The following is a 10,696-nucleotide window of genomic DNA, read 5'->3' as shown; positions in this document are numbered from 1 at the left end:
TGAGTGTCATCAATTTTATTTAGCGAATCATACTCATTCGATTTCTTTTTTAATCAAACTACTTTATAGCTCATCGATACACCAACATATGAATAGTCCATTTAATATTTGTAAAGATAGTTTGTAACAAAATTTGAGCCATTAATTTATGTTTTTCGCCTTTTTTCCCCGAAAATATTTTGATAGCTAACGTTAGCCTTTAACCATTAATTATTTAATCAGATTTACCGTTTGACCTTTTTTTAATTACCGGACCTTTTTTCCTAAAACTATAAATTGAATTAATTAATGCCGGAATAATTATTTCACTTTATATAATTTATGTAGACTATTTAAATTAGTTCTTATAAAACGTAAGTACACTGTAAAAAAAAAAGTGTAATTTTACAGGTAATTGTCTGTATTTTTTTACAGAATTTTACCGTTTTGTCATTATACAGCAAATATCTGTAAAATAAAAGGCATTTGCTGTAATTTAAAGGTCCATTGTTAAATTTACAGGTAATTGCTTGTATTTTGGTTTTACAACAATTTTACGTTTTTTAAAAGGAACTTGTCTGTATTTTTACAGAGTTATGTGTAATTTTACAGACATTATTAAAAAATGTCCTTGGTTTTAATTATAGTAAAATTATAGTAACCACGTTTTTGACGGATTTTTATTACCATTTTTAATAACCACAGTTATACTACAAATAGGCCTACCATGTTGTTTGTTTTTTTCGTTGTGGTTAAACCATAGTTAATTTTCGTAAGGGTTAACGTGGCTATCAAGACTGTTAAGAAAACGAATTCAGTAAATACTGTACTTGATGATACAGGAAAGCACATGAGACTAGAATATGAACACAACATGATAAATTGCATATTCTGGCTGCATCTGCTTGCCAACACGTAACGTTAACGTTAGCTATAGAATGCCTACATGTGTATATGAGGCTTATAAAAGTTGATAGAATGTTTGTGTTCTGATGAAGAAATGAACTTATCTACATTTTGGATGGCCTGGGGTCATCATAGTAGCCTTTTTCATAGAATACTTTTGATCATTGGTTATGAAAATCGCATTGATCCAGATGAACAGAAAGTTACACCCCTAACATTAGGTGTCTCAGCTCAAAACTTCACTGTTTAGCCTTTCCTGCTCAGCTTCCAGATCATAGTCAGTTGAGGTTTTGCATTGTCCCAGTGGAACATATTCTGACATGTGTAAATGTAATACTGAGTTGTTAAAGAAAATATATATATATATATTTTTTTTTGTGTGATTTCAGGTCAAGTGGAAAGCAGAATGATCATGGCAAACAAGGTATGGGAAGAAGTAATTTAAAATATTGTAATGGCCGAGTCTTCTGATTCCATATGATTGCACTAAAAGTGGCAGAAAATTTAATTTGTTTTATACTGTATATTTTCCCATGTGAATATTCATTTGATCCTTGTGAGGCCACTGTAACTGCACAAGGTTTGGTTTTGCTACAGTAAGACCACAATTGTGTTAGATTCCACCCATCTATTTAATTTTTTTTATTTATTTTTTTTGTAGCGTAACTAGGCACTGTCATTTAGAAACATGACTTTTCCTATCACTTAATGACGCATATCTCTACCTTTCATTGCAGCCAGAGGATCTGACAGTTGCTACAGCATCTCAGCCTGATGGAAAATTCTTGCTGGATGAATGACCTTCACCTTCAACTCAACTTTGCCAAGACAGAACTGCTTATGGTTTCAGCCAAACCATCCTTGCTGTGTGATCCTGCTGATTTGCCTTATACAACATCAGAAAGATCCGGCCCTTCCTATCGGAGCCACACAACTCCTTGTCTAAGCTCTTGTTCTATCCAGACTGGACTATTGTAATGCTCTCCTGGCAGCTCTTCCAGCATCAGTCAAACCTCTGCAACTGATCCAGATGCTGCAGCAAGACCTAAACTCACTGCTTCAGATCTATGTGTGTCCAGAAGCTTGTGTTCTGCAAGTGAACGGCGCCTTGTGGTGCCATCATCCCAAAGAGACACAAAATCACTTTCACTGACCTTTACCTGGACTGTTCCCTGCTGGTGGGATGACCTGCCCAACTCAACACATTTTCAAGAAACTGCTAAAGATCCATCTTTTCATAAACACTTGACCCAATAATACTAAATCTTTGTTTTAATAAAAAAATGAAAAATTGTGCACTGTGCTACACTAACTGGGACTTGTCACTGCACTTGTTGCTTCTATTGTTCTCTTAATTTTAAGTCACTTTGGATAAAATGTAATTGTAAATGTTTGAAATAAGTTATATTAGAGTATAAAGGTATACAGCAATTGTCTTTTAATGTGGATATTTTTACATGTTCTAAATGATATACTAAGCCTGTATTTCCTATCATTCACGTATCTTGATGTTCAGTGTTTGATGAGTAATACTGTAAATGTGCTGGTATTCCGTACTTGTACGTTTAGTTAATTTAACAGAAATTGACTGTACATTTGCTATTATTAAGTACTTAATTAGAGATTGGTCAAAGTTGTGAAACTGGATCTGCAAAAATTAAAACTGTAAATATACAAACTTTGTATTTGAATTTATGTACTTATTACATTTTTATACATATATTTAATTATTTTACACAGAAAAACTATATATTAAAAGATAATTACTGTAGATAGACAGAGCATTATTATAAAATAACTTTATAAAACCCTAAATTTACAGTTTAACCTTAAAGTTAAATGTTCTTTTTATGTAATTTGTCATAATTTATCCGTTTTTCCACGGTTTAATAAACCATTATTAACAGTAATGTACTGTAATTTAATTCATTTTGACCGTAAAGTCAATTCTGTATTTTTACGTTTTTTGCCTGTAATTTTGTGAAATGGTTATTTGCTGTAATTTAACGGAACCCGTCTGGAAACTTTGCTGCCAGAGATTTACCGTTTTTTTACGGGATTTTTTTAAATGAATCAATATTAATTTAACTGTGATTTGAAGTTGTTGCCAGCCATTTACAATTTAAAAAATTAAAATTAAAATAAGAATAATTAAATATATATATATATATATATATATATATATATATATATATATATATATATATATATATATAATTTATCATTACACAATATTTTTGACAATGGCATTCATCTTTTATTTTAGTGAAGTCGAGAAATTTGTCAGAGCGATTGCAAAAAGAATGAAAAAAGAAGGAACATTCGCCTATCAGAAAGTAATTCTTTTACCTTATGCATTTACATTACATTTTACATTTATTCACTTAGCAGACGCTTTTATCCATTTTATTAATTTAGCGGAGTTTTTTTTTTTTATGCAATTGAAGACAAAAAGTAAAGTCACTAACACAATTCTTTCTTCCTTTTTTCTTTGCTATGTACTGTTTACAGCAAGATGATGTTTAGGTGATCGTTAAATAAAGTACAGAATTGTTTATTATTGGTGTTTTGTCTATTCTTATTTGAGTTTTGCTTCGCATTCAAAATATCAAAAAACAGGTTTTGTAATGTTAGCATGGTATAATGTTAATTAGACCATTATAGGTTGAACTGAAAGAAAAATTGTAATTTTAGTTAAAAAAACAAAACAAAAACATTGTAGCAATATAATATCACATAATATTTTTCAGAAGATAGTTCAATCTGTAATTGTATCCCTTCCATCAGTAATTTTCTTTCAATTACACCCACGCTCAAAAAATAACTACTGGGTAATTTGTTAGTCAGAGAACACAATGAGTTTTTTTTGGCACATGCATTAAGCAGGGAACGCAAATATTTATTTGGATAACTTTAAATAAAACAAGACCGTAATATTGCATCCAATTGTTTTCAATGGCATTTGGATAATTTTGTAAATCCAACAGATCCGATTCAATGAACTGATGCACAAACAATATTGGTGGAACCAGGTAAGTGTTGCACCACGCACTCAGACCTCACTTCGGGCAGCCAACGAGCCTCCCGAGTCGGGTCTCTGTGTTCCACCTCACCATCAGACTCGACTATGCGATTCAGTTCACCCGGAGTCCCCCCAAGTTCAGGGGCATTCAGTTCACCTTTGTGCAAGACTCCGATGCACCTGTCTTACGGGCCGAGATTGCAGTCCTACTGGCGAAGGACACGACTGAGCCGGTCCCTCCAACTGATATGACGAGCCAAGAAAAGCGGTGGGTTATCTTGGATCTGCGAGTTATGAATCGACTTTCCCTTCACCGGCTACTGTTCCGAATGTTGACACAGAAATGCATTTTAAACTGCATCCATCTCCGAGATTGGTTTGCAGATACAGGCCATTCCTGCACTTTGCGTTCGTGGGTCGAGCATATCAGTACAAAGTCCTGGGGCCTCATGTATAAAACTTTGCGTAGATTTCATCCTTAAAGTGTGCGTACGCACATAAGGCAAATTCTGCCTTATGTGCGTACGCACACTTTAAGGATGAAATCTACCAGAACCTGCGCAGAATTCACTTTATAAATCCCAGTCAGCGGAAGATTGTGCGCACATGCGTCTCCACCCTGAAATAACCATATATGGAGCTTACAACGCCTAGTTTTACTATGCATATCCTCATCTGCATATCATTTGCATATGATTATTCATCCACGTGATAACGTTTAACGGTACAAGACACATTACATTAATAAAAATCATGTATTTGCCTATCCTTGTCTTGTTTTTGAATACATAAATCAAATAGTGTAAAATACATTTAATCTTATCCACTGGCCGAATAGTATTTTTAATTGATTTATATTTTTAATGGAAACAGATAGGCCTTGGGCATTATTTGCACGAAACTATTTTCTCAGACAATCTGGTATTATCATGATAAGCAATTATCTCTGTGGTTAAAACATTTAAACACAGCACGCTACAGGAAACGTGTTCAAAAACACCGCATCCACAACAAATATTTCTATTGATTGAATTTGAATATAAAAAATGTTGTAACTTCTCAGTAATGATTTCATGTTTAAGTGTTCTCCATTAATTTGAATGGCATATTTAATCTAAATGTTTATATCATAAGTAAAACATAGTTTATATCAGAAGTATTTTATTTATTTAAGCTGTTATTTGCATCAGTTTCACTAAACGGCCCAACGCGCTCGCTGGCGCGGACATTTAAGAAGGGATGGATATTTGCTTCAAGTGACAGGTTGGTGAGCGAAATTATACTTGTATTATCTTGTATTTCTTTAGATTTTCTGTCTAAAAGTGATCTTCTGCAAGACACCAGTGCAGAGCTATAATGAAATAGAGTCTAAATTTTATTAAAATCAATGAATCCATCAAACTCCATCATAATCATATCATAATGATAATTCAGGTTGATGCAATTTGATTTATTGGGTGATGTAATAGGATAATTTAAAAGTTTTTCATTTTAAATAGTTATTGCTATTTGGGCCAGTTGGTGTCGCCAAAACACATACTCTTCTAAAAGAGTGCGTACGCACGGTCAAGAGCATCCTTACGGTGCGCACTTATCTACGCCTAGTTTATTTTTTATAAATCCCAATATGTGCGTGGAAAATTGCGTACGCATATTTCTATGCCCATTTTGTGCGTACGCAACGTTTATACATCAGGCCCCTGGCCTTCAGGCTGTCATGAAAATTGTTTTTGTTTTTTGGGATGGAAGGGATGACTTTACCATCGAAGGAGTAGAGGAACTAAATAACAATTATACATTTGACCTGAATTATCATAGTAACTCAAATTGCTTTCACTTATTGATGATATCATACCTCGGGCGGCAGGCACAGCAAATTCCGCCATAGTCATTGCCTGTGTTGCACACCCCATCAATTTAGGGGTGTGATCCTTTTGGGTAGGGGTGTGTTTGTTTTTGTGATCACAAATATCAACAGATTTGACCAGAAATCGCTTACTGCACCTTTAACTATAATAACACCCGAAATATTATACTTTTTAAAATTTTATGAGGAAGTAGCTGTTCAAATTGAAAATCCTACTTCAACATATCATGACAAAATTATATCCCAATATATAATTTAATGACAATAAAATTCCTATGCCCTTCATGTCTGTATATTGATGTAAAAGAGTTCTCATTAAAAGCAATGGAGTTCCTGGTTCATCGATATAGCAACTCATAGGGGTACCTTTAGTGTCTTAATAGTGACACTAAAGGTGCTTGAGCATGTTTCAGTTGTTGATGTCTTGGGACTTAGGAGGGGTTGAGTATAAACATATCTGCTAAGAGTGGGGGCTCCCATTCACCCAGGCACGTATGCATGTGCATACTCTAAATACATAAACATTATGCCCTTGTACTGAGATTAGAAAATCACATTGTGCTGGAAATGATCTTGAGTTTCAGAGAAAAATGACTATGTAGTTTCAGTCCCCATTGTAATTGCATTTTTCAAAATTCAATACATGTCTTCACAATTTCTTCTTTAGTGTTCCACAGAGGAAGAAAGTCATAAAGGTTTGAGACAACATGACAGTGAGCAAATAATACTATAATTTTTGGGTGAACTAATCCTTCAATGCATAATTTTGATGCGTGAGGGTTAGCCAGACCACCTCCAGGTTGTCAACAAACAAAAATGCTTGTACACATACTCTAGAAATCCACTATTTGTTGTGTATGTTGTTAGCTTAATCACTGTGTACCCCAGCTACTAATACTAAAATACTAGCTCTATAGTTTCATACACTGCTCTGAATTCTTTGGTCCAAGGTTTGATTCAGATATTTTGCTCCATTCACTTGCATCAAATAAAGCAAACTGATTAAACTAAGGAAAATACAAATCCTACCAAACTGGTGGCCTAAAGGAATATGGGTAACACTTTAGAATACTGTATCTTACTTACTGCATAACTAATAAGGAATTATTGAAGAACTAGTAGGTAATTCTTCATTAACTACTTCTTCACTACTGTTAACTACTAAGGAAGATGTGTTAACTAATCAGTATGTAATATAATTTTATGATTGTGTTAAGTAACAGTTAGTTAATCAATAACTAATGAATTATGTCATACCTCCTGAAGAACTACTACTAATTATCTATTAAGTTTCAAGAAAAATAACTATGAAGTAACTAATGAACAGTCATACACAGGAGTCACTACAATAATCCGGGGTTTTTTTTTTTTTTTGGAGTGGTGGATGAAGTACACAAATCAAGTGCTTGAGTAAAAGTACAGATACCCCAATAAAAGGCTACTCCAGTAAAATTATAATTAGGCCATTTTCAAAATTACCTTAGTAAAAGTACAAAGGTAATTATTTTTTTAAAGTACTTAAAAAGTAAAAAGCATATTATTATACTTAGTTCTTATACATTTTAAACTTCTTTTGCACCATTTAAGTATCGGTAATATCACGGTGATTTGGTGATGCAAGAGCTTGGGCATTTGCATCCTCTTCTGGAGGGTTCTCAGCGCCGCCGATTTGGTGCATTTCTTCGGCGAAATACAGGTTTGTGTACATTTTATTTAATCTATAAAATCATTACTGTGCTATAAATCATTTTATTTTATGCAAGGCAACATACAAGGACGCAATGTCAGTTAGCCTACCTAGCTAATGAGTGTATTTTTTGCGTGATGGAAACGCCTGATACCTTGCATAAAACAAATTATTTTATTCTTAAAGATACTAAATCTATTTACATCAGATGTTAAAATATGTTCTTAGAGCTGTGCACTGTTTGTTTATGGGCAGGTTATGGAGTCAGTCACAACATATTTCGGATATGAGAGCATATGAGTCGCAGGGCGGCGGTCTGAAGTTAAAGCAGTTTCCCCACCGAACACGAGCCCAACTCCAGCAAGAGATCCAGCACCACTATCGTGGAAACGAGACCAGTTGATTACTTGAATTGCTTATAAAGCTTTAACTTTTGATTTTAAAATGTTTGTTAAATGAGTTTAAATGTAGGCAGTATTGTACATGTTAACACGAAATATCATCTGAAATTAAGGAAGATATCATGTAGCCTAAACGAACGAGTCATTGTTGTATATTTTACAAAGGTTTAGATGATTACGTTAAGAGTGTTTTTTTTTTTTACAGTAAGTTTTATTTGAATCAGAAGTATGTGGTAATTCTTTATTAATTACTAATGGGTTCCCTATATTTTCACTTTAGAATACTGTTTCAGGTTCTAAGTAATTTCTGAAGAATTATCTAATAATTATTTATTAATTACTAATAAGTTCCCTATATTTTCCCTTTAGAATACTGTTTCAGGTTATAAGTAGCCTAATTCCTGGATAATTATTTGATAATTCTTTATTAATTACTAATGGGTTCCCTATATTTTCACTTTAGAATACTGTTTCGGGTTCTAAGTAATTCCTGAAGAATTATCTAATAATTCTTTATTAATTACTAATAAGTTCCCTATATTTTCAGCTCCCCTCAGTTGTTGCCTCAAACACATGAATTTACTCAATGGCATTCTATGCTGAGGAAAACAGACACACACAGTACAGTATATAAAATATAAAAACTAATCTGAGGTTAGTTTTGTATGACTGTTCATTACTTACTTCATAGTTATTTTTCTTGAACCTTAATTAGTAGATAATTAGTGGTAGTTCTTCAGGAGGTATGACAGAATTCATTAGTTATTGATTAACTAACTGTTACTTAAAACAATCATAAAATTATATTACATACTGATTAGTTAACACATCTTCCTTAGTAGTTAACAGTAGTGAAGAAGTAGTTAATGAAGAATTACCTACTAGTTCTTCAATAATTCCTTATTAGTTATGCAGTAAGTAAGATACAGTATTCTAAAGTGTTACCGGAATATGTGTTGTGTGCTCTAATAATGTTGCTGGAATTGCCGATGGTTGATGATTTGTGTGTTTAGATCAACATTCTGTCTGTGTTGTCTGTTCTGCTCTTTCCTTCTGGTAAGTCTGTTTGTGCTTAATCTGCATTTGAATTATTTTCACTTTATTCTTGTTTTTGTAAGTAACACAGTGCATTTGTGTACATTATTATTCAGAACATAAATGAAGAACAAACGAATAAATGCACCTTCAAATTGTGAATGTGTAACAGAGTTTTAATATTGCTGTTAAATTCATGCATAAATTGGTAAAATTCACAATTGGCTGTTGCACCATTTGCATTTGCGTACATTATATTGCGGGATGGAGCTACTTAAAGGTGCTCTGAGCGATGTTGGGTGAAGTCACTTCTTGTTGACGTTCAAAGTATTGTCAAACAAACGGAGGCTAGCTCGACCCACCCTCCTCCTCATCCCGTCTCCTCCCCCTCCCTTCCGTGCTTCCTGAAACAGTCATGAACCATTTAGATAAACCTAACTGGATTTACCCACCTGTCCAGCAAAAACAGAGCCACTTGAATTTCAGATTGGAAGCCCTTCTGCCGGCGGAGTTCTCGCCAACTTTTGAACGCTTTTCTGATGTAAATTCGGGACTTTGCGCGTTCCTTCTCATTTTCCCTCTTCTTTGTTATTTGTTCATCGGAATGTCGTCTCTTTGGTTGTGTGTCGGCCATATCAAAATTCTCAAGAATATACATTTTTAACGTTAGTCATTGTCGTTGTCTAGGACATCTCTCCTCTAGCTAACTTCCCTCTTCATGCTTCTCTCTCCTCCACTCCCCACACCCCCCTTCATGTGCACTAACCCCCCAACCCCCACCCCCACATCATTCTTTTCGGTTATTGGCTGGAACACTGTTTGTTATGTTTCATGGTCCAGGCTGGGCCAGCTTGTTTTTCTTGCCATTTGTGCAGCCTGGGCTGTCAACAGAGATCGCGTTTTTTTATAGTGTGTTCAGGGGACAGGCAGCTAGCGGATAGTGAGGAGATGTTTGCTGTATGTGACAAAAAATGTTTTGGCCTAAAAAACGCGTGACATCGCTTAGAGCACCTTTAATCTGCAGCAGAGTGTCACATCTCTCACTGCTGTTAAGTTGCTTTGATGATTGCTGCGTCTTAAGTTTAGGTTGTTTTCAAGCACAAGTTTAAATTTTAAATTACACAAGTAATTTACACAAGTTTACTCATTTTGTCTGTCAGCTTTCAGTTTCTGATATTTCTGATAATATATACTGTATATATATATATATATATATATATATATATATATATATATTAGGGCTGTCAAACGATTAATCGCGATTTATCGCATCCAAAATAAAAGTTTGTTTTTACATAATATATGTGTGTGTACGGTGTATAATTATTTTCTATATATAAATACACACACATGCATGTATATATTTAAGAAATATTTGCATGTATAAACTGTGTATATATATTTATATTATATATAATTTATATTATATATAAATATTTTATATATAAATAAATTTTTTTTTAAAATATATATGCATGTGTGTGTATATTTATATATAGAAAATAATTATACTCCATACACACACATATATTATGTAAACACAAACTTTTATTTTGGATGCGATTAATCGCGATTAATCGTTTGACAGCCCTAATATATATATATATATATATATATATATATATATATATATATATATTTTTTTTTTTTTTTTTTAATGTATGCTTTATTTTGAGTTTTTGTTCACTATGTACGCTCCTGATCACTTTGAGAAAATATATTTCGCAGCAGAGTTTCGCATCTCTCGATGCTGACTTCTGAGCAACGTTGATGTACTGTACCTAACCAGTCTTTGTCGG

General features: G+C 33.5%; 1 long non-coding RNA gene across 1 annotated transcript in view; it reads right to left on the bottom strand.

Moving 5' to 3' along the window:
• Window positions 1-2,003: 2,003 nt before the first annotated feature.
• LOC307150038 overlaps window positions 2,004-10,696 on the bottom strand; it is a 371,381-nt gene continuing 362,688 nt past the window's right edge. Inside the window, exon 2 of the long non-coding RNA XR_013819650.1 lies at window positions 2,004-2,104. This is a non-coding gene — a long non-coding RNA (uncharacterized lncRNA). The remainder of the gene's footprint in view (window positions 2,105-10,696) is intronic.

Source organism: Squalius cephalus (genome assembly GCF_949319135.1).
Source record: "Squalius cephalus genome assembly, chromosome: 22".
NCBI lineage: Eukaryota > Metazoa > Chordata > Actinopteri > Cypriniformes > Leuciscidae > Squalius > Squalius cephalus.
This window is presented reverse-complemented; position numbering and strand designations above follow the sequence as displayed.